Source organism: Chiloscyllium plagiosum, unplaced genomic scaffold, assembly GCF_037043375.1.
Source record: "Chiloscyllium plagiosum isolate Xiang-an unplaced genomic scaffold, Cpla_swu_hap1 HiC_scaffold_2, whole genome shotgun sequence".
Taxonomy (NCBI): Eukaryota; Metazoa; Chordata; class Chondrichthyes; order Orectolobiformes; family Hemiscylliidae; genus Chiloscyllium; species Chiloscyllium plagiosum.
The window spans coordinates 3,971,062-3,977,061 of NW_028270140.1; the positions used below are offsets into that span (position 1 = coordinate 3,971,062).

General features: G+C 42.7%; 1 protein-coding gene across 7 annotated transcripts in view; it reads left to right on the forward strand.

Annotated features, from left to right (window-relative positions):
- Window positions 1-6,000, forward strand: part of kank1a (KN motif and ankyrin repeat domains 1a) — a 255,645-nt gene that overhangs the window by 130,889 nt on the left and 118,756 nt on the right. The window contains exon 1 of one of the 7 annotated variants that reach the window (XM_043718250.2): window positions 3,528-3,887. The exons of 4 other annotated variants lie outside the window; for them this stretch is intronic. The gene's annotated coding sequence lies outside the window, so the exon portion shown is untranslated. Of the gene's footprint in view, window positions 1-3,527; window positions 3,888-6,000 lie in introns of those variants that run through there. 2 more of the 7 variants (XM_087994326.1, XM_087994331.1) reach the window with 2 other exon arrangements.

Consider the following 6,000-nt stretch of genomic DNA (forward strand, 5'->3'; position numbering starts at 1 on the left):
TGTAAAGAACCATTAATTTTGCCTTTTAACCATACTCTCCCTTCTTTAACTCTATTTACTGCTGTTTATCTATGACTATACACACCGTTCCTTCCTGTCCCACTCTGAGTATCATCATCCAAATAATTACCTGTAATGTTGCAGTGTCCCTAGCTTTGTAAGGCAATTTCCCCTCCACTCCTGACCCCATACACCCCTAATTATTCACTTTGTCGAGTCATTGCTCCCAGCTAGTTTGAGTGCAGGCCCTCTCGCAGGAAGAGCTGCCAGGTACCAGTGCCCCACAAACAGAAACCACTGCACCAACCACTGAGCCATACATCTAACTCGCTGACTTTATTTACCCTATCCCAGTTTGTCCATGGCTCAGGCAGTATTCCAGAGATTATTACCTTGGAGATTCTGCTTTCTAATTTAGCATCTAACTGCTCAAAGAAAATCTTCCGGCAGAGCCTCTTTCTAGTTTTCCCAATGCAGTAAGTACTGTGTGAACAATGACATCAGGATCCCTCCTTTCCTATCCCCAATTCTTCTCCAGCCCTGAGGAGGTGTCTTTAACCTTGGCACAAGGCAGGCAACACTACCTTTGGGATTACTGTTCACAACCAAAGAGAACACAATCTATTGCCCCAAATTTGGAGAGGCGATGGCCTAGTGATCGTTGGGCTGTTTGTCCAGAGCCCCAGGTAATGTTCTAGGGATCCAGGTTCTAATCCCGCCACGGCAGATGGTGGAAATTAAATTCAGTAAAAATCTGTAATTAAGAACCGAATGATGACCATGAATCCATCGTCAATTTTTGGGAAAAGCCCATCTGGGTCACTAGTGTCCTTACCTGGTCTGGCCTACATGTGACTCCAGACCCACAGCAATGTGGTTGACTTTTGACTGCCCTCTGGGCAGTTAGGGATGGGCTATAAATGCTGTCCCAGACAGCAACACCCTCATCCCATGAATGAATTAAAACAAATACTGTCCCCGAGCACCTTCTTCAGTGGCTTCCTTGTACCATGGTCATGAGCCATGGTCATTTTGCTCATCCTCCCTGTGGTCTCCACTCTCATCCATGCAACTTGCAAAAACCTCGTGACTGTTGGACATTTGCAGATGCCGCATTGTCTCAGTTTTAACCCCCGGGTCTGCAAAGCTGTCTCACCTACAGTCACACCCAGCTCTCCCTGATTACATACTAGTTTTGAACTGCCGAGTGTGAGGGATGTGACCACCCTCTGGAAGAAAGTGTCCAGGAAACCTTCTGCTCCCTGAAGTAGCGCAATGTGTGAAGCTCAGATTCCATTTCTTCAACTCTGATTCAAAGTTTCTTGATTTTGTTAAATACTTCATATGAGCGTGTTCACTCTGGGTTGCTTTGGTTCCAGTAGCTCCCACATGTTGCAGCAGCAACACATCAGTTGCCCTCCATTACTATCCTAATTGACTTGATTTATAAATTAATTAACTCAAGATCCCTTATATTTACACTTTACTGTAATGATACTTTATTTCTATAAACTAAAAAGAAAAAATGCCAGTATTAATCTAACATTTCAGCAGCTTTTATTATGAAAACGTCAGAAGTCTCACAACGCCAGGTTATCAACCAACCGGTTTATTTGAAATCACAGGTTTTCTCCTGATGAAGGAGCAGTGTTCCAAAGCTTGTGATTTCAATTGAACCTGTTGGACTATAACCTGGTGTCGTGTGACTTCTGGCCCTGTCCACCCCATTCCAACACCGGCATCTCCACATCATTATTAAGTAAAGAGAAAAGACATACACTGGTGACTTAAACACAAACTGAACACCTGACTTTTACTTGAAAGACTAAAAATATTCACCAGTCCTCCTCACCATCCGTTTCTTTCCTTGTACTGGCATCATGTTGTTTGTGATGTCTCTTCTTCACAGCTCTCTCTGCAGGTCGGGTACCTCGTATCACATCTTTTAACCTCTCACTCTGCAGAGTTCAGTTCTTGCAGTCAACCTTACATAAAGCACCCCTGTCCTCCTTTGCAGCTAATTTCCACTTTGCACCAAATTTCCAACAGTTTAGTCAGTAACTCTTTTGGTCTTCACCTCCCCCTGCTGCAGTCTCGTTCGCGCTGTCTGTGCTCTACGTTATCTTGGTCTCCCCTGAGCTCACTCTAGTCACATCCCACTCCAATTTCTTTGCCATTCAAATTGTTCTGATGCTCTAAACTAAAACACACCAGTGACCCTGGGGAGTGGTGCTTTGAAAGTTGAAAGGCAGATGATAGTATTGCAAGGTTAAACTAAGACTAAAGCTGTCCAACAATGTCTGGCCAAATAGAAGACCATATCCTAATTTAAGCTCTGTTTAGGTTTAGCTGAAGCTAATGTCACAAGAAAGTCACTTTTTTTGAAGTATAGCTAATGTAAATCTGAAACCCCTTATCTCTGATATGGCAATAGTAAGATAATTGGCTTTTGAATGAAATTGTTAAGAGGTTAAAACTTGTTTCATAGCTTTGTGTTTAGACTGTAGAGCACCCGTACATAGACAAGCAGGCAATGTGCAGCCTCCCAGATCACCAGCAGTGCCTCACTAGGGTATTGAAGGTCCTTTCATGATTGCGGGTGCATGTTAATTTTGGAGATCTTATCAAATGTCTTGCAGGCAAATTCTTTTTATTCATTTGTGGACATGGGTTTAGCTGGCTGGGTCAGCATTTGGTGTCTGTCCCTATTTGCCCTTGAGAAGGTGTTGATAAACTGTCGTCTTGAACCACTGCCATCCGCATGCTTGAGGTAGACCCACAATGCCATTGGGGAGGGAATTCCAGGATTCTGGGCCAGCGAATAGGCAATATATTTCCAAGTGAGGATGGTGAGAGTGGCTTGGAGAGGAACCTGCAGGCAGTAGTGTTCCCGGATATCTGCTGCTCTTGTCCTTCTAGATGGAAGGTGCTCTCTATGGATTTTTGGTGAATTTCTGTGATGAATGTCTGCAGTGTATCGTATGGATAGTAGTACACACCGCTGCTGCTGAGCATTGGTGGGAACCATTTTCAGAGTTTAGCCAGAATGACTTCAACAGGACACTTATTGGATCTCTGCTTCTGCCTTGCATCCTGTTTCCAGGAATGAGCAAGATCATTGTTATTGGTTCACTATTGAATTTGAGACAACCTGACTAAAATGGAAAGTATTGAGTGTTGGTGTTTTTAAATTGATTTTAAATCCTAGTAGCCCTCGGGAAATTGTGAAATAATGGGATATTGAGTTATTTGAAAACTTTTTTTTTCCCCTGTGAGATGTAACACCTACCATCCTGTAGAATCTTATTTTAGTCCGGGATAGTGTCTTTTTGTTTCCACCTTAGGTGTGCGTTAAGCATATAACAATGTTTGACTTTGAGTCAGAGAAGGTGTGCCATTTCTCTCACACTCACGGATACTTCCAGTTGATTTAACCGCAGTTATTCAGTTAATTTTCAATCTGAGGCATGTGAGACTCCAAGCGTTAGTGTAAAGTGCACATGACCTAACCTGTATCCGCAAGCCCAAATATCTGAGACTTGCTGGAGGTTTGCTCCGTTTATAAAAGGGCCAAGTTTTTTCTTTCTCGCTTGTACACGTTGCCAGGTCTGGTATTTTGAGGTTGTACTTTCCTTGGATTTTAATAGCGAACTATTTTTCATTGATGTGGGTATTTTGGAGGTCTGGAGCTCCCATTACGCTTATATGTGGATGTGTAGCCACTAGCCTGTAGTTGAGGTGTCACTTTACAGTCATATGATCAAAGCAGTTAATTTAGTTAGGAGATATTCTGATCTCAGTTTTCACTGACGTTTGCTCAGACAGTAACCTTGTCCTGTCTGCTACCTGTTCTCTACTGGTCAAGGAGTTTGACATGACACCAACAGGTAAGAAATGCTGTTTTTAAATCTATTCCTACCAATTGGTTATGAAATGTGAATGGCAGGTATTTAACGTACTGTCCTGTATCTGTATTCTCCAGCCTTCGGTTAGATTAACACATTAGACATGCTCAAGGAAGCTGTTATGACCCATTTTTGAAAAGCTGTGTCAAGATATTTAAATGTATGCGTGTCCTTCAGTTGAGCTTTTAATAAATTCCAGTTGTTCCTTTCACAACTGGTTTCTTCCAAGTTGACTAGTCTGCACTTGTTCTTTATTCTGTGTCTGCATTATCAACAAAATACTGCATGAGAAGGCATTTACATTTTTCGTTGTCATAACAGTATTTTACCTCAAATATGCAGACAGAAGATGCACCTTGATCTATTGTGTCGAAATGTTCTCCATTTCTTTTTTATGTTCCCAATAGGCACTTGGTATCTGTCTATTTATTACTTTTGTAATACATCCAACATGCAGAAATGTCTGTTTGAAAGTTTTTAAAATCTAAATTAATTTACTTTGGATATGTATAACACAATTAACGTGAGTATAGTTGTTAATTGACCTTTTGAAAGTAAAACTGAACAATTATTTCCTTTCAGTGAAGCTATAATCGCAATGCTGTAATAAAGCAGACGCGTAGCCTTATCACGTTTTCCTTGATATAGCAATTTGGTTGTTTGCAAGAGAGGGACACTCCTCATTTCGTTCTAAAGCATCAGAGTACTGCTGGGTTTAACCCTTAGTGTGAAACTAGTTGAAAACATGTGCTTGGAGTTACCCTCAGTAACATCTTTCAGATAAGATATTAAACAAAGAAGCATCTATCTCAGAGACATGTGAAAAATCCCATTTTCAAAGAAGTCCAAAAACGTTCTGTGCCCCAACCAATATTTATCCATGACACCAGTTTGTTTGTCATTATTAGGTTGCTGTTTGTGGAACCTTTGGGTTCAAACTGGCTGTTACCTTTCCGACATTACAACTGTGGCTACATTGCAATTTTATAAATCCCAGGCAATTTGATGTCCTGAAATTGTGTTACACAGTAGTCATGATTTGGAAGTGCCGGTGTTTGGCTGGGTTGTGTAAAGTTAAAAATCTCTCAACACCAGGTTATAGCTTCGAGGTGTATATGTGTGTGCACTGTAGTGGGGTCACCAGTAGTCTGACATGGACCCAAGGTCCCGGTTGAGGTCATCCCCATGGGTACTGAACTTGGCTCTCCGCCTCTGCTCGGCCACTTTGCGTTAGAACATAGAACATAGAACAATACAGCACAGAACAGGCCCTTCGGCCCACGATGTTGTGCCGAACATTTGTCCTAGCTTAAGCACCCATCCATGTACCTATCCAATTGCCACTTAAAGGTCACCAATGATTCTGACTCTGCCACTCCCACAGGCAGTGCATTCCATGCCCCCACCACTCTCTGGGTAAAGAACCTACCCCTGACATCCCCCCTATACCTTCCACCCTTCACCTTAAATTTATGTCCCCTTGTAACACTCTGTTGTACCCGGGGGAAAAGTTTCTGACTGTCTACTCTATCTATTCCTCTGATCATCTTATAAACCTCTATCAAGTCACCCCTCATCCTTCGCTGTTCCAATGAGAAAAGGCCTAGAACTCTCAACCTATCCTCGTACGACCTATTCTCCATTCCAGGCAACATCCTGGTAAATCTCCTCTGCACTCTCTCCAAAGCTTCCACATCTTTCCTAAAGTGAAGCGACCAGAACTGCACACAGTACTCCAAATGTGGCCTAACCAAGGTCCTGTACAGCTGCAACATCACCTCACGACTCTTGAATTCAATCCCTCTGCTAATGAACGCTAATACACCATAGGCCTTCTTACAAGCTCTATCCACCTGAGTGGCAACTTTCAAAGAGCTATGAATATAGACCCCAAGATCCCTCTGCTCCTCCACCTCACTAAGAACCCTACCGTTAACCCTGTATTCCGCATTCTTATTTGTCCTTCCAAAATGGACAACCTCACACTTGGCAGGGTTGAACTCCATCTGCCACTCCTCAGCCCAGCTCTGCATCATATCGAAGTCCCTTTGCAGCCGACAACAGCCCTCCTCACTATCCACAGCTCCACCAATCT